This window comes from Bufo bufo, chromosome 6, assembly GCF_905171765.1.
Source record: "Bufo bufo chromosome 6, aBufBuf1.1, whole genome shotgun sequence".
Classification (NCBI taxonomy): Eukaryota; Metazoa; Chordata; class Amphibia; order Anura; family Bufonidae; genus Bufo; species Bufo bufo.
The window spans coordinates 416,323,768-416,347,531 of NC_053394.1; positions in this window are offsets into that span (position 1 = coordinate 416,323,768).

Below are 23,764 nucleotides of genomic sequence, written 5' to 3' on the forward strand. Positions count from 1 at the left end.
GGGCCCAGGTTCAGTCGAACCTGAAGAAAGCCCAGGAGATTCAGAAAATCAAGGCTGATAAAAGATGCTCTCATGGGGTGGATTTGGTGGTGGGTGACAAGGTATGGCTAGCTACCAAAAATCTGTCTCTTAAAGTACCATCTAATAAGTTTGCTCTATGATTTATTGGTCCTTACGAGATTATTAAGGTTATTAACCCTGTATCTTTTAAATTAAAACTACCTGACTCCATTCGCATCCACAATGTGTTTCATAAGTCTTTACTAAAGAAGCATGTGTCACCTGTCGTTCCTTCACAGGAACCCCCGCCTCCAGTGGAGGTTGCCGGACAAATTCAATTCGAGGTCTTAAGGATTATTGATGTTAGAAAGGTCCAGAATTCCTTCCAGTATCTGGTGCATTGGAAGGATTTCGGGCCAGAAGAGAGGTCTTGGGTGCCGATGAGTAAGTTACATGCTGCCAGACTGGTGAAAAGGTTTCATCTGGAGAAACCCAACCCTATAACTTTGGGTCCGGTGGCCCCTCGTAGAAGGAAGGGTACTGTAATGAGGGGCCGGCGACGCGAGCTTCCTTCACAGCACCGCCGGCACCCTGAGCAAGGAGAGGGACAGGGACGTAGCCTGCGTCCTTGTCTCCATGACAGCAGGCGAGCTGCAGGAGAGCCGAGTGCCGATAATTATGATCGGTGTTCAGCTGAGTTTGGCTGCTGTGAGTCACGTGACGCCAGCCACGTCATGTGACTCACCAGCCAGGACTATTTAAACAAGCAGCCTGCTGGCCACAGGTTGCCTGTGAATAAGGTCTTCTCATTTACCAAGTTTTTTGTATTGGTTTGCATTGTACCTTGACCTCGGCCCTGTTTCCTTGACCCCGCTTCTGCTGTTTCCTCTGAATTGACGTGACCTCTTGGCATTTGGACCTCGGCTCGTGTTTGTTGTGATTTGGCTATTCCTTTGTACTGAGTCTACTGACGTGACCTCCTGGTACCTACCGCGGCTTGTTTTGACCTTGCTTACTTTTTATTTGTATCTTTCGTCCTGTATTTTGCCCGCTGCTTATATTTGCATTGTTTGTGTATTTAACCCTCCATGCCTGCCTGTCACTGCCTGTTATTATTTTCTCCAGTTTCATTGTTCCCTTTAAGGCCGAGCACGTACTCAGTTTAGGGACCGTCGTCCAGGGTGGACCGTGCAAGTAGGCAGGGACAGAGGTGTGGGTTGAGCTCAGGGCTGTGCACGCTCTCCCGTTCCATGACAATTCCGCTATTGAGATCCGTTCATTGTCAATGGGGACAAAACTGAACGAAAAGGAATGCACCAGAATGCATTCCTTTCCATTTCGTTGCGTCCCCTTTGTGAACGGAATAACGCTGCAAGCAGTGTTTTTCTGTCCATGATGTGGTGCGGAGCAAGACGGATCCATCCTGATACACAATGTAAGTCAATGGGGACGTTTTCCGTCTCCTACTGACTTTCAATGGAGTTCATGCCGAATCTGTCTTGGCTATATAAGACATAATCCAACCGGGTCTGTTCATGACGGATGCATGCAGTTGTATTATTGTAACGGAAGCGCTTTTGCAGATCCATGACGGATCCGCAAAAAACGCTAGTGTGAAAGTAGCCTTAAGGTACTTTCACACTAGCGTTTTTCTTTTCCGGCATAGAGTTCCGTCACAGAGGCTCTATACCGGAAAATAACTGATCAGGCATATCCCCATGCATTCTGAATGGAGAGTAATTCGTTCAGGATGCATCAGGATGTCTTCAGTTCAGTCGTTTTGACTGATCAGGCAAAAGAGAAAACTGTAGCATGCTACGGTTTTATCTCCGGCAAAAAAAAACGGAAGACTTGCCTAAATACCGGCATTTTTCCCCATGGGAATGTATTAGTGACGGATCCGGCATTCAAAATACCGGAATGCCGGATCCGTCCTTCCGGCCTGCGCATGTGCAGACCGGTAAAAATGTGGAAAAAAATACAAGACGGATCCGTCTGTCCGCATGACAAGCGGAGAGACGGATCCGTTCTTGCAATGTATTTGTGAGACAGATCCGCATCCGGATCCGTCTCACAAATGCTTTCAGTCCCATCCAAATCGGCGGATCCGGTGCCCGCTGGATCACACTGCCGCAAGTGTGAAAGTAGCCTTAGTTGTTCACATTGATTTATACTGAGGCACAAGTCTATGGCAGCTGTGAACTGCAACATTGTTTCTGTAAGGCCTTGTTCACATCAGCGTTCAGCCTTTCCGTTCTCCTGCTCCTTTATAGGAGCAGGAGAACGGAAAGGACGGATTCGGCTCATAACTGAGCCGAACGGAGCCTACAGACCCCATAGACTATAATGGGGTCCGTTAGGTTTCCGCTCAGAAGATGATTTTGGAGCGGAGACAAAAGTCCTGCATGCACAACTTTTGTCTCCGCTCCAAAATCATCTTCTGAGCGGAAACCTAACGGACCCCATTATAGTCTATGGGGGTCTATGGGGTCTGTAGGCTCCGTTCGGCTCAGTTATGTGCCGAATCCATCCTTTCCGTTCTCCTGCTCCTATAACGGAGCAGGAGAACGGAAAGGCTGAACGCTGATGTGAACTAAGCCTCAGGCTGTGCTTCTGCAGCTTCATCTCTCCCAACTAGAAGGTTCTGGATCAATTAGAAACTGTATCTACAGAGATCAGCCAGAGCCCCTAGTTGTCTGCAGATAGGAACCAGTGTTTAGAGAAACTCTGCCTGACTGCACAAGTAACCAGAAGAAGACGCTAAGACAGGGACACTCTACACAGACTCTGGGTCACCAGTCCTTTGACCAGGAAGACGGCTGGACAACTGAGCCACAGACACTGGGCCACCAGCCCTTTAGCCAAGGTACCAGCCTTCTGAGAGAGAGGGACAGTTAGTTCAGACCTTTTCTCAGCACAGAAACTTATTCTTCTAGAGGGAAGACTAAAGAAGTAGGCTCATTGCCTTCCCTTTATTGTTTTGCATTTGAGTTCCTCCAGTAAAAAAGCACACTGGTTAACTGAAGACCCTGACTCTCTGGACTTATTTCTCATTGGGGTGCACCGCACCTTACCATCCCTTCTGGAGAGCAGCAACAGATGGTAACACCTTGACAGTGTCCCGGGGACCCATCGCTACGTTGGGTCCACCTCAAACCTGGCCACTGCACGTAGTTGTACCCTTAATGGAAATGAAATAAAGGAATAGTTTTAGCAGCTCATTACTGGAAGGCTGAGGGACCTTGGAGGTAGGTGTCTCTCTGGGATAATTATTTGGCATACACTGGAATTATTTCCTTCCCTAGGTCTCTGTTAGCCCAATCCCCCCTAGAACACAACTTTTCAATATACTCTTGAGTGGTTGTCTCAAAGAGGTTTCACTGTATATTAAAGGGATTTTCCGGCCTAGGACCTGACAACCCCAATGGTCTTAACTTGGCCAATAAAAAAATAAAAATAAAAATTATAGTCTCATCATTCTCCCTCTTCTTCCCTATTTCTGGCCACTTCTGGTTCTTTTTGGCTTGGAAGTGGCTTGGTTACGTGCCCACCGCAGCCAATGAGTGACCTCAAGTCAATAGGTTTCGGAACCGCGCTGCTGGAAACTATGTATTCCGGTCACAGGTGGATGGTACAAGGGTGTCAGCCCCTCTCCTCGACAACCAAAGGATACGGTCCTCCCAGACCTCCTCCTCTACAAGATTTAAGGAGATAGGCAAGATAGTGAAGCACCCTTGAGAATATTATTCTAAAAGGTTTTATTCTACTTGCAACAGGTCAGTAGACAAAAGGCATAAAAATGCAAGTGATCGTCACGTTCCTGCCCGACCCGGGTTTCGCTACCTCGCTTCTTCAAGGGCGATGACTGAGCATGCTCACAATCGAGCCCTATAAATAGCCCAACTGTCTCATTATTCAAGCGGGTGTGGTTCCGATCCATATAGTATGTTTTCAAAATAACATAAAATTACATTCATTCGTTTTTTTAGTGCAATCACCTTTAAAATATAGACATAAAAATACACACGGGAGTAGATTGTTCCTCCCTATTGCCAGTTCATATAAAAGCCCTTTCGGGTTACCGCTAATATCCATACTCAATATATAAATTCAGCCTCTTTATAGGAATCTATCCCCCACATAGTCTTCTCGTGTCCTAAACATATTCCAACTCAATCTATTATAGTAGTCCTATCATCCTATACATTCCATCCACTCCTAGAATGTTATACCGGTATTCTCCACCTACTCCCGGAGCGTCATTCAGCTGATCTCCGCCCCCTCCTGGAGCGTCACTCCACAAGACGCCGTCCGATCCTGGGGCGTCACTCAGGTGGTCTCCGCCCACTCCTGGAGCGTCACTCAGAAGGACGCCACCCACTTCGGTAGCGTCATTCAGGTATTCTCGACCCCGCCTCCACCTCCGACATTCCTATCACGAGGCGTCATGGTCCAATGGAGCAGGCAGGAAACCTGACGTCACCCAAAGGTCCTTAGGAGGCCAGGTAGAGAACAGCCGAACGGCGTCACCGGTAAGATCGTTTTACAATAAGCATGGTTTTAGGTCAAATTCGATGTTGAGCCCTCTGGGTTGTAGGGTTCCTAGCTGGTAAATCCACTCCACCTCTTTTCTATTGATTTGTGCCAGCGAGTCCCCTCCACGCCAGTGTGGCTTAACAATTTCAACTCCAGCGAATTTCAACCCTTGCGGATTTTTTCCATGCAATAATTTAAAGTGTGCTGATACACTATGGGTCATTAGGCCTTTTTTGATGTTCCGTAGGTGTTCTTGTATCCTAACCTTCAGCTTCCTAATTGTCCGTCCCACGTACTGGAGCCCACAAGGGCATTCCAGTACGTAGATTATGCCCTCATTTTCGCACGAACAGTTGTTCTTTATACAAAATTCGACCCCATTCTTTTTAGACACTATATGTTTAATATTTATTTGACGATCTTTGGAGTTCCGATTTCTACAACCTGCACAAAATCCACACCAGGTAAATTTTCCTTCTTTTTTCACCTTTACATTAACTGGGGGTATGGCACTACGTACGAGTTTCTCTCTAATATTAGTCGCTTTTTTAAAAATAAAAGAGGGATTCGCGGGTATTATTTTTCCTATTGTTGGATCATTTTTTAAAACTCCCCAGTTCTTTTTCACCATTTTCTTGATGTTATCTGACATGGAGCAGAATTTGGTCACAAATGAAAATCTGTAGTCCCTATTTTCCTTTTCCACTATTCCTTTTGTATGTTCCTTTCTTCCCCTTGTTTCCATCTCTACGTTCTGTATACATACATCTAGATTAGCCTCATCATATCCTCTCTCCACAAATCTATTTTTTAACACCCCACATTGTGTTCTATATTCACTCAATTCTGTACAGTTACGGGCCATCCTCTTGAACTGTCCTTTCGGAATGTTCCTGAGCCATGGGCCGTAATGACAGCTCTTCATATCAATATAGGAGTTCACGTCTGTTTCTTTAAAATAGGAGCTCGTGAGAAAACGCCCATTTTCCATCTGGATACATAAATCAAGAAAATTAACGCTTGTATTGCTGATTTCCCCCACAAATCGTAGATTCCAACTATTATGGTTCAATTGAGAGATGAACGACTCGAGTCCCTCCCTCCCTCCCACACTAGGAGACAGTCATCAATATATCTTCTCCAGAAGGTCAATTTGCCCCCTGGAGTGTCTGCTCCTAGTGTGGGAAGGATGAAGTTCTCCTCCCAAGCCCCCATAAAAATATTAGCAAAGCTGGGGGCGAATTTCGCCCCCATCGCAGTGCCAATGCACTGTAGATAATGTGAGTCTTTGAACCAAAAATAGTTGTAATCGAGGCAATAACTGAGGCATTCCAAAATAAAGTTACCCTGCTGGGGACTCGCTGGCACAAATCAATAGAAAAGAGGTGGAGTGGATTTACCAGCTAGGAACCCTACAACCCAGAGGGCTCAACATCGAATTTGACCTAAAACCATGCTTATTGTAAAACGATCTTACCGGTGATGCCGTTCGGCTGTTCTCTACCTGGCCTCCTAAGGACCTTTGGGTGACGTCAGGTTTCCTGGCTGCTCCATTGGACCATGACGCCTCGTGATAGGAATGTCAGAGGTGGAGGCGGGGTCGAGAATACCTGAATGACGCTACCGAAGTGGGTGGCGTCCCTCTGAGTGACGCTCCAGGAGTGGGCGGAGACCACCTGAGTGACGCCCCAGGATCGGACGGCGTCTTGTGGAGTGACGCTCCAGGAGGGGGCGGAGATCAGCTGAATGACGCTCCTGGAGTAGGTGGAGAATACCGGGATAACATTCTAGGAGTGGATGGAATGTATAGGATGATAGGACTACTATAATAGATTGAGTTGGAATATGTTTAGGACACGAGAAGACTATGTGGGGGATAGATTCCTATAAAGAGGCTGAATTTATATATTGAGTATGGATATTAGCGGTAACCCGAAAGGGCTTTTATATGAACTGGCAATAGGGAGGAACAATCTGCTCCCGTGTGTATTTTTATGTCTATATTTTAAAGGTGATTGCACTAAAAAAACTAATGAATGTAATTTTATGTTATATGTTGTAAAACTGTTATTTTGAAAACATACTATACGGATCGGAACCACACCCGCTTGAATAATGAGACAGTTGGGCTATTTATAGGGCTCGATTGTGAGCATGCTCAGTCATCACCCTTGAAGAAGAAAGGTAGCGAAACCCGGGTCGGGCAGGAACGTGACGATCACTTGTATTTTTATGCCTTTTGTCTACTGACCTGTTGTAAGTAGAATAAAACCTTTTAGAATAATATTCTCAAGGGTGCTTCACTATCTTGCCTATCTCCTTAAATCTTGTAGAGGAGGAGGTCTGGGAGGACCGTATCCTTTGGTTGTCGAGGAGAGGGGCTGACACCCTTGTACCATCCACCTGTGACCGGAATACATAGTTTCCAGCAGAGCGGTTCCAAAACCTATTGACTTGATTTTGCCAGTGTGAAACCTACCACACTCTCCCGGGACCAGCAGCAGCGCAAGTACCTGTCCGTGTTGGGACACAGGACTGACTTTCTGTTTTAATGAGTGACCTCAGCTGGTGATGTGTCATTTTAGCACATGTGACTGCTGAGGCCAGTAATTGGCTGCAGCAGTCACGGGACCAAGCCGATTTTCACAAGATCAGGATGTCTGGTTCAATAAGGTTGATCCTGCTGATGGGTGCTCTTTAAGGTTTCAAGGAGCGAATTCATTACAGGAATTCAGGCGAGCGCCCTACTGTCTACCTTTCCGTCAGGAGGAATACCGCTATACACATCATACAATACTTCACTGGTGCATCAATCTTCCTAGTGGAGATGAACTTGACTACAATAAGATATGCATTGAATATTGATTGACAGACTTGTGTGCCTTCCTTCAGCTTCTTGGAGGAGCGCCTAGGAACCAGCGTAGCTGAGAGCGCAGCACGCAACGTATGGAGCGGCTTCATGCACTTCACTAGATAACACCATTAGCTAGCAGGGCCAGGTGAGACATATGTTTTTCCGCTTGTTCTGCTCCATAAGCCTGTTTATTCCAGTGCAGAGGTTTTACATTTTTTTATTGCTTTATGCATTAAATGCAGATTTATGTATCTGGAATACACAGAGTGCGGCAGAGCCGGGGAGACCGCTGTTCAATCATGGACGCTGTCAGGGACCTCCACCGTGATTGTCATACACAGCCAGAGAGGAGACACGGGATGAGAGGGATTGTGCTGGAAGAAGAAACAGAGTTAGACACATGCCGTCTAAAATACTCGCGTCGTCCTAAGGCTGCCTGTACACGGGAGCAGGTTCACAAACAGAAAAACTGATTTCCGTGTGTTTCTACACCAAAAACCACTGCCCCAGCAATAATAATGTCCTCATAGTGGCTCCCAGCTGGAATAATGTCCCCCGTAGTTGCCCCTGGCTGTAAAAATGTTGCCCATAGTGGCCCATAATGTCCCCTGTAGTGACCACCAGCTGTAATAATGTCCCCTATAGTGGTGCCAGCTGTAATAATGTCCCCCATAGTGGCCCCCAGTGTCCTCCATAGTGGCCCCCAGCTGTAATAATGTCCCCCATAGTGGCTCCCCAGTGTCCTTCATAGTGGCCCCCAGCTGTAATAATGTCCCCAGAGTGGCCCCCTGCTGTAATAATGTCCCCCAGAGTGGCCCCCAGCTGTAATAATGTCCCCCAGAGTGGCCCCCAGCTGTAATAATGTCCACCATAGTAGTCCCCAGTGTCCTCCATAGTGGCCCCCAGATTTAATAATGTCCACTATAGTGGTGCCATCAGTAATAAGGTCCCCTATAGTGGCCCCCCAGCTGTAATATTGTCCCCCATAGTGGCCCCCAGTGTCCTCCATAGTGGCCCCCAGTGTCCTCTATAGTGGCCCCCAGCTGTATTGTTTGTTTTTAGCAAAAGATTACTCACCTCATCCCCTCATTGCAGAGGCAGTCGCTCCTCTCTTGAAGCTCCTAACATGATCGCGTTGTGACTTCATCACTCTTGCGCGCAGAGCCTTCGCAATCAAGAGAGGAGCGACTGCCTCTCCGCATGCAAGTGGGTGAATATATATATTTTTTTTACCCCTAAAAGGCCATATTGAACTAGTGTACCCGTTTTTAACGCCCGTTAAGCGGGTGCACTCCTGTCTAAGCGGACATTTTTCACTGGCGTGTGCATGTAGCCTTGCTTGCGGTTTTTGTTGCAGGTTTGATGCCGTTTTGCCGCAGATCTCACCTTTGCATTGAAAAGGGTCAAATCTGCCAAAAAGAACTGCAAGAATTGACATACTGCAGATTTCAAAATCTGCACGGCAGGTGAATTTCTGCATGGAAGGAAAAAGTGCACATCGGATTTATGTAAACTCATTCACTTTGCCGGTTCTGTATCACACTGTGTTTTTTCCGCACGAGAATTTGCCCAGAAAAACACGAGCCTAAACCGCAATGTCTGAAGGAAGTGTGGGTTTCCCTATAGACTTCAATGAAGTTGTTAACATAAACAGACAGAATGATAATCCGCAATAAAAACCACACAAAAGAGACTGTTATGCCTAAACCCACCTTTAACCCAAAACTAAAAGGGCAGTGCTACTTTTAATAGTACCTGAGCCCACCCAGACCTTTGGCTTGGGATGCCATGTTACAAGCTTTTCCCCTCCCCCATCTTTTAGGTAACTCTATAGCAATTGTAGTCTGATTCTTAAAGGGGCTGTCCATTTTGTGCAATAGGGCTGCATGGACTCTCCAGAACTTGGGGTTTAGTTGCTTCCTCTGAACCCTGTTTATCAGGGTATCCTCTGTAGGCAATGCTATTATAATTGCAGCCTGACTCTTAAAGGGGCTGTCCACTTTGTGCAATGCTTTCCTGTTCTCTTATGTAGCATTAGGGCTCCATGGACTTCTCAGAATTTGGGGTTCAGTAGCTTCCTCTGCACCCCTTTATCAGGGCATCCTCTCTATTGAATTCACAATGTAGAAATAGATTAGAGCCTGGACCCAGATAAGTTGTGTCTGGACCCACATTTACAGCACCTGTCTCGCTAACACCTTAAAGGGGTTTGTCCTATTTCAGGAGATAATTGGATGGCAGATGCAATCCGCCTGCACTAAAGAGTACATAGTTACATACCCAACAGATCCTGCACTGTAACTTCGGTTCTCCTGGCTGGACTCTATTTACCTGGATGCAGCAGTGACATCATGTCGACAACATGTGGCCACTGCAGCCAATCACTGGCCTTTTTGATGCACTGCTGAGGGAGGGATTGGTTGCAGCGGTCACATGTTGTCATCATTGACGCAATGTCACCTCTGCAGCTGAGTAACGGAGCCCTGACAGGAGAACTGTAAGAACTGTCAGGTAACTAACATTCTATTCTTTATTGTGGGTGGACCCCTTTAAGTGAAACCACACAACTCCATTCCACCCATTCTGTAGACAATCCTGATGCAACTTGTGTAATCCTTAAAGGGTACATCTCCTAAGGATCAACCCCATTAAGCCAGATCCACTGCCTTGTAGGGTTGATCCAGCTGATTAAAATGATACCTGTCTTGTGAAACTCAGTAGCAGTGTTCCCGAAAAAAATATATTTATTCTTTACTCAGTTGAGAGATTTAGTGACTTGAGGGGCGTGACCAGCCCTGGAAAGCTAGGCTCCTCCCCTCTGCACACACCCTCTTTTGTATACACAATATATGCCTTATTTCTCAGGGATGCCATGACCGATTTTCACAAGTCAGGTATCATTTTAATCAGCAGGATTAACCCTACCCGCCAGTACTCCTTGGCGACATTACCACCGATCAGCTCTTTGAAAGGGATGAGTGCTGTGGCCTCCTCACAGCTTACCAAGCACAGCGCCATACCTGGTATAGTGGCTGTGCTTGGTATTGCAGCTCATGCACATTCACTTGAATGGGACTAGGCTGCACCTAGGTCATGTGACTGATGAACGTGACATCACTGTTCTGCTTGTGGTGGGCTTGTGTTTATGCACAGCATATCTGCAGTTTCTGCCATCCGATCATGTAGGAACCTCTGGCCACCGCAGACTCCAACAGATAATGCAGCTAAATTGGAGCTAATGTAGTAGAGGCTGAGAGCAGCCAAAATGTGCATTTGAATATTTCAGTCTGTCTATGTATCTGCACTTCTATGAACACTCAGGTTTTAATGATCCTCTCCATGAAATGGTTCCGACGTGAAGACGAGGAGGCCGCTCCGTTCCCCAACCCTTTGTTTGTAGCGCCCAGTTTGGGATAAATAGGCGCACATTTGATATCTCACTCAGCAGTATTTCTCTCCCGTAACACCCCGCGCCCTCCTTTGCAAATGGCGCCCCTTTGAAATCTCTCTGCTGTTTTATTTTTCTTTCAGGATTTTAATTGCTTAATTTGCTCAGATCCTCTGTCATACTTCAGTGCCTTTTAACTGCACAGGGAGATGAGCAGTTTTTCATGTTTAAGGGGAGTTGGATTGTATAATTAAAGCTCGAAAGGAATAAATCAATAAGGCAGAAAGGCAGATGCCTACGGTTAACCTCTCCAGCGCCAGCCAGCATCTCGGTGGAGGCATAGCAATAACAGCCGGCGACCGAGTCGCGGGTGGCACCTCAGGGGTTAAGGCTCTGGCCTTTTCGGAAACGCGTCGCAGGCCATGTATCAACTTTGATTTTGCAGTAACGCGGTTAATAAAGATTATGGAATATATGTCTGGGAGTGATAATGTATCAAACCATATTCCCCTATCAGTCGGGTAACAGGCTCTGGTCCTGTAGAGATGGGAGTCATTATTCTCAATCACTAACCTCTGCGGGGAGGGTGGATTAAGGTTGGGGGGCCCTGTAAAAAATTCATCGTATCCTACCCATCCACTCCCAGTGGCACCCACATTTTAGGAAAGGTAGTTCATACACATTTGAAGAAAGTCAGCTGAAACCATAGATGTTGGCAAGACCAGTTAACTATCTAATGTGTATGGGTGTCTTGATTGGAGAAAGAAGGATCAGGAATGTCCAATCCTTTGTTCTCGTGGTCCTTTGTTCCTCTCTTTCTGCACAGTTGGTCGAGTGTTCATACGTATTGCAGAGTCAGGAGGAATAGCTGTTGGGTTGTACAAATTGGTTGGATGATGGCTATCTAAGGTACTTGGCCAACTTTAGACTTCGAGCCACACGCCATCTATTCTCAGCTGGATAGGATGACCAAACATTAAGGTATCCCCATTTTCTTAAGAGGTGGGGGTTCCAGAGGTGAACGGTGACTATAAATGTAACACCCCAGAGTGGTGATACCACTTCTGCACCCTGATACTGTCTTTTAGGGGCTAATATGACTGTCATCTGTGTATTTTACTCCAGGTCCTCCACAATGTGCATTTGTATTAATGTTATGTAACTGTTCATGTAATGTGCCTGGTTTACCAGCAGGTGGCAGCAAACACAGCAGAGCTGTACTTAGAATAGAATGGAAAGCTCCATTCTATCTAACCTCCCTCTGGAGAGAGGTAGGCGAGTCCCACTTCCTGCAGGAAGGGTGGGGACCAGTTTCTAGTTAGTCTAGTTGACCCCCCAGCTAGGGGAAGGGTCTGCTGGATGTGCCCATGCCAGCCAGAGCACCTTAAGCTCTGCTGGCCATGGAGACCAAAGCTTGAAGCCTCAGGAGCCAAAAGGAAAGTTCCCTGGCATAACCTAGAGTCAGACTACAGAAAGAAAGTGCAGCATCAATAAGAAAGCAAAGATACTATTTAAGCTTGTCAGTACAGCAGAGTTAGAGAAACAGATATAGCAGAGTTGAGTTTGCCTGCCAGTTTAATGCTAAAGCCTGCTGGAAACAAGACAAAGCCTGTAAACAGTTTGAAGAAACTCTTATTCAAGTAAAGCTGCCATTTAACTTCACCTCAAGGTCTGGACTCAAGTTATTCTTCAATTCCTCACTTATTCCCCCTATTTATTGCATCGGAGCCAAAGCCTGGGGTCCAGCAGTATCTATGTAGGAGCACCGTGACACACATCAAGAAACATTTAGGCCGCACTACACCACTCGGCATTTCCTATGCCTGGGATACCATATAGAGGGCCCTGGGGGGAGGCGCCCGTTGCATAAACTACCCATATAGTGACTGTCTGGGGCATGACTGGACAAAGTTTGCAGGACAGATTAGCCTGGGAAGGGAAGGTAGTGGACGTTTCTTATATCCTCAAGGTGATGGAGGAGCTGGGGCATTTACCTCTTATGCCCTCCCTAAAATAGAAAGAGCTGGAAGGAGAAACTGGAAAAAACAGTCATCAGTACTGGTTGAGAAGGTTGTTTGGAGCCCACATGCTCTGATGCAATGGAGCATTACATGAAGCTCAAAATGCAACTCATAAAACGTAAAAGTAATGGTCAATGAAGTATCCATGGGGCTGATGGGGAGGGTAACTTATTTCAGGTTGGTTCAGTTTTTTCAAGTTTGAGCATGACTTCTGCATGGGCTTTCCAGTAGGATAGTTAACTCAGGAACGAGGTCAATAACAAGCAGTCTTGGGCGAAGGCCAGCTTCCACTGGGCTTGGAGGACCTGTGGCATTCTGGGTAAACATGTTTATTGTTTGAAAGGCTAATGGCTTGGGTAGATAAGCCATATGGCCTACATATGCCTAAAGCCAGTCATTCACAATTTAAAGTTCTTTATCTAACCATGGTTGGACCAATATGGCAGTGATTTGGACACTCTGGCCATGATGGGCGCAATATGGCAATGACTGGGATACTCTAACTACAGTATGATGGGGGCAATATGGCAATGACTGGAATACTCAGACCATGATGCGATAATACGGCAATGATTTGGATACTCTGACCATGATGGGGGCTGTATGGCAGTGGACACGCTGATCATGATGGGGGCAATATGGCAGTCATTGTGACACTGACCATGATGAGGTCATATGGCAATGATTGGGATACTCTGACCATGATGGGTTAATATGGCAGTGTTGGGACACTCTGACCATGATGGGGGCAATATGATGGTGACTGGGACATTTGACCATGATTGGGGCAATATGGCAGTTATAGGGGTGTGCTTGTATGGTGTCTATGCCACAAATCGCTCCAGAAGCCCTGTGTATATACTAATAAACCTGAGGCTGCACAGTGGAACTAAACCTAGAAATTATACTATAGATTTGGGTATACTTCACTTATGTGACAGTGATGGCCGAGAGCATATAGCAGTTTACATCAGTTCTGCATCGTAATCGCTGTCAAAGCAGACAATGAAGCTTCATCATGGAGAGAATGGATTCCAGTGACTGCCTGCTTGTATATAGGTGACAGAGGTAGATGCATTGCACGGATTACAGGACAGTTTATTGTTTATTTAAAGGGAACCAATATACCTTTAATCTGACATTAACATGACAGGAGCCAGATTATCAAATATCTTGTTCATAGTCATGCAAAAAACAGCTAATAAAATCAGTTTTAATTAAAAGGAATTTCAATGGATATATATATATAATATATGCAACTATACAGCATATTCTAGAGGATCCAGAAGGCACAGTGTTCAGACTTCCACTGATTGGCCACAAATGGTTTTGATGAGACAATCCCTTTAAGGATCCCCAATTTCAATGGTGAGCTCCAAATTCTGGCACAACCCATGGACAGGAGTAGTGCTGCTTTGGGGGGGGGGGGAAGGGGGGGGGGGAAACAAAAAACCTAATGGTCAACAATGATCAAATGCATATGGCCAGCTTAAGGAAATACACAGTCTAGTCCCATTATTAAGGGCTATTTATCAGAGTTGTAAACATGAATAATCTTTGGCTTTCGGGCCCCGGGCGGCAGTATTTATAACACAGCGCAATTTGTGAGCTGTGGAGCTACAGTAAAGCAGCTCACCGCCAAAATGAACCAGGGGCTACCAGATGTGTGTCTAATACAACAGTTCAGTGAACCCTACTGCGTACGGGGCTCAGGAGTAGTGATGATGAGCGTCAGGGGCAATATTCAAATTCACGATATATCGTGAATATTTGGGTGAATATTCGTAATAAATTTGCAAATTTGAGAATTCGCGATTATTTTCTTGATTGCGAAAATTGGCAATGTAATATTCGCGTAATGCGGGCGCAATACAGGCGTGGGTCACTTTTGCTAAATTTTTCAAGCTGCTAGAAGTTTCCTGAGACTGGAGAAAATGGTTGGAACGGCAGAACATTACAATAGCTTTATATGCAGATAGAGTGCTCGCGATTGCGCAAATCGTCAATTAATGATGCGCATATTTTTGCACAATACGTGGAACTTCACATTTTATCAGGTCTGAGTAGATATTACTGATTAGTATTGTGAACTTGTGACATCACAACACTATGTCTGTAGCATGTATGTATGGACAGCAGAGAAACAGTAATCCCTATCACACTACCTAACACCCTGCACTGGAATCAGCTACACTATATCACTATCTAACCTACACTGACTATCTCCAACTAACTATATGTGTTATATATATATATAAGCTAACTACAGTAACTAACTATCTAATGTAATGAATTTGACACACCAAAGCACAGAGCACAGCAATGACACTGCTCTCTCTCTCTCTCTCTCTCTCTCTCTCTCTCTCTCATAAATGCATAAAAAATGCAGAAAATGGCTGCTGGGGAGGTTCTTATATAGTAAGGGGTAGGCAACTTTCCTATTGGTTGCTAGGGATGTTGCTAAGCTCAGACAAAGACATTGCAGCCTTCTCATTGGCCCACAAGCAAGAAGCAGGGAGGGATCATGTGTTCAAGTAAAAGAAAATCTAGAATATTCGAGATTACGAATATATAGCACTATATACAAAATATTCGCGAATTCTCAAAGTGGCGATATTTGCAATGAAAATTCGCGATTCGAATATTCGCTCCCAACACTACTCAGGAGCAGAAGGATGGTCACTGCACCTCTGCTAACCAAGTTGCATCAGCAGAAAAGGCATCAGTTTTCACAGCAGTATTGGAATTGGACCTCCACTGATTGGCAATGAGTTGCCTTATCCAGTGAGTCACATTTTCTTCTTCATTGAATAGATGGACCTTGGCGTGTCAGGAGAGAAAAAACACCGTGCAATCATTGCTGGAAGAACACAAGGTGGTGGTGGAAGCGTAATGGTCTGGGGAAGGCTTTCGTGGCATTCTCTGGGCCCACTGATCCATGTGGAAGGCACTCTCAACTGACTACTACTCTGGCCCCTCACCACACTTGAACCCAATTGAGCATCTGTGAGACCATCTCGATCGTCATGTTCTCTCTATAGATCCTCCCCCACGCCCCCCAGCAGCTGTGTGATGTACTGCAGTCAGCATGGCTCCAGTTATCTGTGACAACCTACCAGGACCTTATTGAGTCACTCCGAGCCTGTCTAGCTAGTGTCCGTGCTTCAAGCGGCGGTTACTCTAGATGTTAGCTTGACAACCAGGATCTCAAGCAAGAATATGTTTTGGGGTCCATAGAAGGAGTCTTAATCAGGGATGGTCTATCTTTGGTTTCCATAGACAGTGTAAACCTATGTAGAAATGTTCTCTGCGTGGTCAGCTTACCCTTATGGTCTTGAATGTTACATATAAAAGCATAATTGAGCAAAGGAGATTTCCTTATTTTGACATTTGCTATGTGGCCATCTCCAGTCTTTATCATGATTTGGTTCTCTAATGACTTGCAGAGTAGCAATAATGAGATCACCGACCCTTTTGATAAATTTCCCCTTATCTGTATATAGACTATTTATTCCATACCTCACATAAACTTCACATATCTCAGTTTTTGGTATTGTCAATCAAATCTTATTTATTCTTGAAGGTTCCCGATACATTTGACCTTAGCTTTGTCAACTTTACTTCATTTCTGGTCTCCAAACGTGAATGCATCTTGTCTGACTTTATCTTTTGCCCGAATCATCATAGATTTCAAATGTCATAAACCTGATGGGCTTGTGTTTGCTTTGGTGACCTTATCGTAATCCATTAAAAAAATCAGCCATTGTAGAATGAAATGACACATCTACGAGCAATGACTGGAAGCAACTGGGCCATCAAGGATTTAAACCACTTTGCTTGACCAACAGGAGTTGTAACTATCCCTTCTGGACCACCAGTATAAGACACCTCAAATTGACTGCCAGGGATTATAAACATCCTTACTAAAGCTCCAGTGATTGCAACCAGTCTTTAATTTACCACCAAGTATTGTAAGTTACCACACTTGAGCAACAGGCAATGTAAACCCCCAAAACTCCTCTCCAGAATCACCAGGCATTATAAACCCCCTATCTTGATTGTCACAGATCTACCAGTGATTGCAAGTCCCCTGAAATTGATTACCAGGGATTGTACATGACCCTACTTATGCAATATAGATTATAAACCCCAATACAAGGGATTCAAAATGCTCCTACCGATTCACTAGAAAATATAGGCCAAATACTTGACTGGTACTGGTTGTAAACCCCCAACTGGTTCAGTAGTGACTGCAATGCTTTCTACTGGACTGACAGTCATTGTGAACCACCATGGTTGTCAAGTGACCTTACTTGTGCAATAGAAAATGTAAACCACTTTTCTAGGAATGTAAACACCCCTTCTGAGCTGAGAGGAAGAGTAAACCAGTTACTTGACTGCTACTGCTACTGGTTTTAAACCCCTCTCCTGGCACTTGATTGGGGGGCTATTACTGGCACTTGAATGGGGGGGCTATTACTGGCACTTGATTGGGGGGGCTATTACTGGCACTTGATTGGGGGGGCTATTACTGGCACTTGATTGGGGGGGCTATTACTGGCACTTGATTGGGGGGGCTATTACTGGCACTTGATTGGGGGGGCTATTACTGGCACTTGATTGGGGGGGCTATTACTGGCACATGATTGGGGGGGCTATTACTGGCACATGATTGGGGGGGCTATTACTGGCACATGATTGAGGGGGGCTATTACTGGCACATGATTGGGGGGGCTGTTATTACTGGCACATGATTGGGGGGCTGTTATTACTGGCACATGATTGGGGGGGGCGGTTATTACTGGCACATGATTGGGGGGGGCTGTTATTACTGGCACATGATTGGGGGATTGTTATTACTGGCACATGATTGGGGGGGCTGTTATTACTGGCACATGATTGAGGGGGGGCTGTTATTACTGGCACATGATTGGGGGGGCTGTTATTACTGGCACATGATTGGGGGGGCTGTTATTACTGGCACATAATTGGTGGGGGCTGTTATTACTGGCTGATGAGAGGCACTGGGGGGCTGATGAGAGGCACCCGGGTGCTGATGAGAGGCACTGGGGCTCTTATCTGAGGTCTGATTGGGGGTCATTCATATTGGGGTCTGAGCTGAGGTGTGATCTGAGTTTCTTATTAACATTGGGGATCTTATTGGGGCTGTTAGCTGAGGTCTGATTAATATTGGGGGTCTGATTGGTGGTCTGACCTGAGGTGTAATGAAACATATTTTTTTCTTTTTGTGCCCACTTCCAGCCCGGAGCCCAGCTGCCCAGAGCACTGATCCGGAGCAGCTTGGAGAAAAAGGCCTCACAGTCTCCCACACTCCTTCTGCCCGGCCAAGCCAGCCAGCACCCCTGAGTCTTCAGAACTGTAAGTGTGCGTGGGGGGGGGGGGAGAGGTTCACACACACACACTTAAAATTTAACAATATAAACAACTTGCAGTTTACTGAATAAGAATATACCCGGCGAGCAAAAATGCTGTCCCCCCCAGATTTTTGGGGGTTCCTACACCCATGACCACCAGTGACTGTATGCCATTTCTAGTTGACCACCAGGGATTGCAGCTAACCCTATTTGAGCAATAGAAATTGTAAACCCACTTTCTAAGAAACATGAAAGAAACGCTACTGAACAGAGAGAAAGTGTAGACCAACTATTCGACTGAGATGGGTTTTAGACATCCCCCAACTGGCTCACCAATTCCTGTAAACCATTTACTTGACCACCAGGGATTTTAACTGCCCATATTGGACCACCATAAGTTACCTCTAGCTGAACACTAGGAATTGCAATTGACTGTACCTAAGAAATAGGAATTTCAAGGGGTTCTAAGGATTGAAAGTACCCCAACTGAACTGAGATGATGTGTAAAACAAGTGTAAACCAAACCTGACCCTACCAACTATTTCACCAGGGTTTTTAAACCCTTCTACTTTTAACCACGAGTGATTCTGAACTGTCTCTCAGGGACAAAGCTAAAAGAGAATGGAGGTTGGAATTAGATGCAGGCCTTTATGGATGATGGAACCTAAAAGCTCCATGGCCACATACGAAGACACCAGTATCCCATATGCCAAATGGTAGGTGGGGGCCCTGTTATAGATGTTTCAATGGGGCCCAAGAAGGGGCAGATTAGCCATAGACCTTACAGGGAAATTTCCTGGTGGGCCAATGCCCAGAGGGCCACCTGGGCATTCCTTACTGCCGGCCAATAGAAGTTTCTGGGGATGTATTTTGTGCTGCTGGCAGTATTTTGTGATGGACTGTGGTATTTGGCTCTGTTGGGGTGGCATAATGTGCCACAATATGGTATTGCTGGCCCTTCCTTCCATCAGTTTGGACCCGACTACAAAACGGGGCCACTTTTAGTATTTTTTCCAGGGCCACTTTAAGTTCCCAGTCCGCCCCTGGGCCCAGGAGCTTCAAAACACACCTCTGCCCTCTCTAATTGACCACCATTTTAACAGTCTATTTAGGTAAGCATTAGGGATTGTAAACCCCCTTAGGGTACTTTCACACTTGCGGCAGAAGGATTCCGGCAGGCAGTTTCGGCAATCCGGCAATCTGGACGCAAACGGATGCATTTGTGAGACGGATCCGGATGCGGATCTGTCTCACAAATGCATTGCAATACCGGATCCGTCTTTCCGGTTGTCATCCGAAAAAACTAATCCGGTATTTATTTTTTTCACAGATTTAATGGTCTGTGCATGCGCGGACGGAAAGAACGGATCCGTTTTGCCGGAACACTTGGCATTAATGCATTTCAATGGAAATGAATGCCGGATCCGGCATTCCGGCAGGTGTTCAGGATTTTTGGCCGGAGAGAAAACTGCAGCATGCTGCAATATTTTCTCCGGTCAAAAAACGTAAGAGGGACTGAACTGATGCATCCTGAACGGATTGCTCTCCATTCAGAATGCATTAGGATAAAACTGATCAGTTATTTTCCGGTATTGAGCCCCTGGGATGGAACTCAATACCGGAAAACAAAAACGCTAGTGTGAAAGTACCCTTACTTGACTGCCAGGGACTGAAAACACCCCTAGCGAACTGCCTTGGGAAGTTTTTAAAAGGTAAATGCATGACGTTGGCTGTCGAATGTGAAATAAATCAGCTGTGAGAAAACATTTTCTACTGCTTTTTTGAGGACAGATTCTTGCTCAGTTTCTTAGTGTCTCCGGCAGTGTGGGAAATTGATGAAGTGTGTTATGGAGCTCAGAAGCAGATAAGCTTTTTAATGTCCTAGGCATATGGCCATATACTGATTATGACACAGTAATTGTATTAATTACTATTTACTTGGAGAGGTTAAAATCATGAGCTAGGCTGAGCCAAAGCAGATGCTGGGAATATGGACAATTCCAGAATATGGAACCAAACCACTTCAGACATTAACTCTTCAATGAGCAGGTGAAGTCACAAAGATAATCATTATAATCAGTGAGTTGTCCAGACAATGAGGAACCTAATGCTCAGTCTATTACGGTAAATACATATACATCAAATGTCCTTGGTATGGAAAAGAATGGTCTGCAAAGCAGAGCCAAGTGTGACTGTGGGCCTGTAATTGTGGATCCCGTTGGCTTTCCTACCACAACTAGCGTAGGATCTCAGTTGTGACTGGCCACATTAGATCCAACAGCAGACCAACCAACATAAGAAACTGACATGGGATGGGCTACTTTTAGCATCAAACTTAGTCACTGCCTCACTGTTATCATAGTAATACCAGAAATGACATCACTTGAAGCCTTGATGACATCACTAATCCCAGCCAACTGATTCCAGGCTTTAGGAATTAGGGCCTCATTGGACCACAAGGGATTCTAAAACACCCCACTGAGTAACTCTGTATTGTAAACATCTCTCCTGGACCACCAGGGATTGTAAAGGTAAAAGGTCAATAAATTCCTCAGTGAACAGTAATTATAAGCCCATTCTGGTTGACCATCAGAGATTGTAAGTGCTCCCTTTTGACCACCGAAGGTTGTATAACTCTCTTCTTACCCACAAGGATTTCTAAACCTACCTATTGGACAAGAAGAATTATAAAGGTCCCTACTGGCCCATTAAGGATCATATTTAACAACACTCTAGTGTTTCACAAATGATTGTGAACTCCTTTTACCATTGGTTGTAAGCCCCATCTACTTGACAACTAGAAGGGAATGTAGGAGCTCCTATCTGAGCATCATGGATTACTAACTCCCCACTGGACAACCATTGATTGTAGGCTCCCTCTAGTTGACCACTGCGCTTGTTAGGTGCCCCTAGTTGACCACTTCTTATTGTATTTTTCACAGTTCTGATAGATATAGACATCAGATGTCAGGTAGTCACTAGTGTAACTTAATTATAATGTAATCACAGAATACCTTCACCAGTGTAAAACGTAACCTTTACTGATGATCATTAAAAACCACCCAATTTGTGCCCTTAAAAAGCAATTAACAATGAGGCTGGGCAGGACAAGGAAAGGAAAATTGACTAACCTTCACACTTGCCCTATCAAACTATAGGCCCTGCCTAGCAAAATGGAATGGCCGCCCCGATAGTGGCGATTCCATGTCAGGAACCTCCTGATAGGCCCTATATGTCCCTGACAAGGGATAGATACCGCTCCCCGAGAAGAGATCTAGTATGACTACAGTCCAATAGTAATGTCCTAAGTCAATGCATGTATCAGAAAATAATAAAGTTACAACAAAAATAATCGCACATAATACATACATGCTCCCAAGTAAGGCTACTTTCACACGAGCATTTTTTGTGCATCCATCATGGATCAGCAAAAACGCTTCCGTCACGATAATACAACCGTCTGCATCCGTCATGAACAGATCCGATTGTATTATGTCTTATATAGCCAAGACGGATCCGTCATGAACACCATTGAAAGTCAATAGGGGACGGATCTGTTTTCTATTGTTTCAGAGAAAATTGATCCGTCCCCATTGACTTACATTGTGTGTCAGGATCTGTCTTGCTCCACACCACATAGCGGACAGAAAAAAGCTGCTTGCAGCGTTATTCTGTCCGCAATGGGGACGCAACCAAACGGAACGGAATGCATTTTGGTGCATTCCGTTTCGTTCAGTTCAGTTTTGTCCCCATTGACGATGAATGGGGACAAAACTGAAGCGTTTTCTTCTGCTATTGAGATCCTATGGCGGATCTCAATAGCGGAATTGAAAACGCAGATGTGAAAGTAGCCTAAGCAGTGGCGTCTAGGTTTTGATCACCAGTGGAAAAAATAAATAAAAAAAGGAGCACATACCATATGTCCCAGGAATGCAAACTTTGTCCCGACGCGTTTCTCTGAACCGTTCTCTGGGGTCAGTTCATCAGGGGACCACATATAACAAAAAGACTCCAAAAAACAAACAATACAGAAATGCAGGCAATAATATGTGTGCGAATGATAAAGGTAAATCTCATGGCCATAAAAAAAGACAATTCCCACATATTTGGGACCAAATATAATGCATCTGCATCACATACCAAATGTCCGCAGTGCTGCTGCTACTACTGAGACCCTTTTAAAATTCTACCACACACCATTTAAATATTGATAATCAAAGTATGGCTTTCAATAAAATCGAAATTGCAGCAGGATAGGCCAATAAACATAACAATCACTATGACAGAAAGGGGAGGATATGATTACACTTCCCCAATTCCTAGATGAGATGCTAGATGAGATACGATAAGGAATCAGTCTGGGTCAGCACAGGAGCATTGGTGGTGCAGTGGTGACCATCTTGATCTGGTCTCTGTTCACTTCTTATTGTAAAACCCTTCCTTGACTAATATTGAGTGTAAACCCCCTCTACAATTGACACCTTGGGGGTTGTAGGAGTTCGGAGGGAATTTTAAACCCTTAATTGACCAACCATTGATTTTAAGTCCTCTGTAGTTGACCACCAAGGATTGTAAACCTCACGACTTGACCACAAGGGATTGTAAATCCCATAAACATATTCCTAGTTGACAAATAGAGATTCTACAAGGCACTGCTTGACCACTAGGGATTGTAGAAAAGACTTCCCAGCAGGTTGCTCTTCCAAATTATTGGTATTGCCAAACTATTGGGATTAAAGTCACTTTACCGATTTTATTAATTTTTTAATTTACTTTATGCACTTATACTGTATATCGCTTATATATTCCGCAGCGCTTTACAGACATTGGTCTCATGCTGTGCCCAGAGGGGCTCACTATCTAAGTTCCCTACCAGTATGTCTTTGGAGTGTGGGATGAAACAAGAGAACCCGGAGGAAACCCACAAAAACACGGGGATGACATACAAACTCCATGCAGATGTTGTCTTTAGTTAGATTAGAACCTAGCACCCCAGCCCTGGAAGGTACCAGTGCTAACCACTGAGCCACCGTGCTGCCCATGAGCCACCTTGCGGGGTTACCCCATGATTATTGTAAACAGTGAAAATCATACATCACATAGTACATGAAAAATGTCTTTCTAGCTAAGCTAGAACCAGCTGTGTACCTCACATGGATCCAGAGCACCCTCCATTCACTTCTCGGCTACATTTCCTCTAGACTGACACCATGTCCTTTCTCAGGGTGTGTGTCCTTTCTGGTGCAGCTCTCACCCCATAACTGTCACAGCTGAAACGGCTGGTAAAGGATAGAACTGAGCATGTGCAACCACATTAGCAATGTTACTGAGGTGGACTGAGAAGTAAGGAAAACAAAAGGTGGCGCTGTACAGATAGACTTTATTGAATAACCGTGTGGCTATCCTAAATTTTTAATTACTGTACATGCAGTTACAAAAATATTTCAGATAGAGACGGTGATATGAATGTTTTTCATGGGACAACCCCTTTAACTGTATCTTTAAAGTAGACCTTTTTTTTTCGCATTTCGACACCTAATAAATGAAAAAAGTGTAAATTGCCGCCTCCATCTAAAACGTATGTTTATGT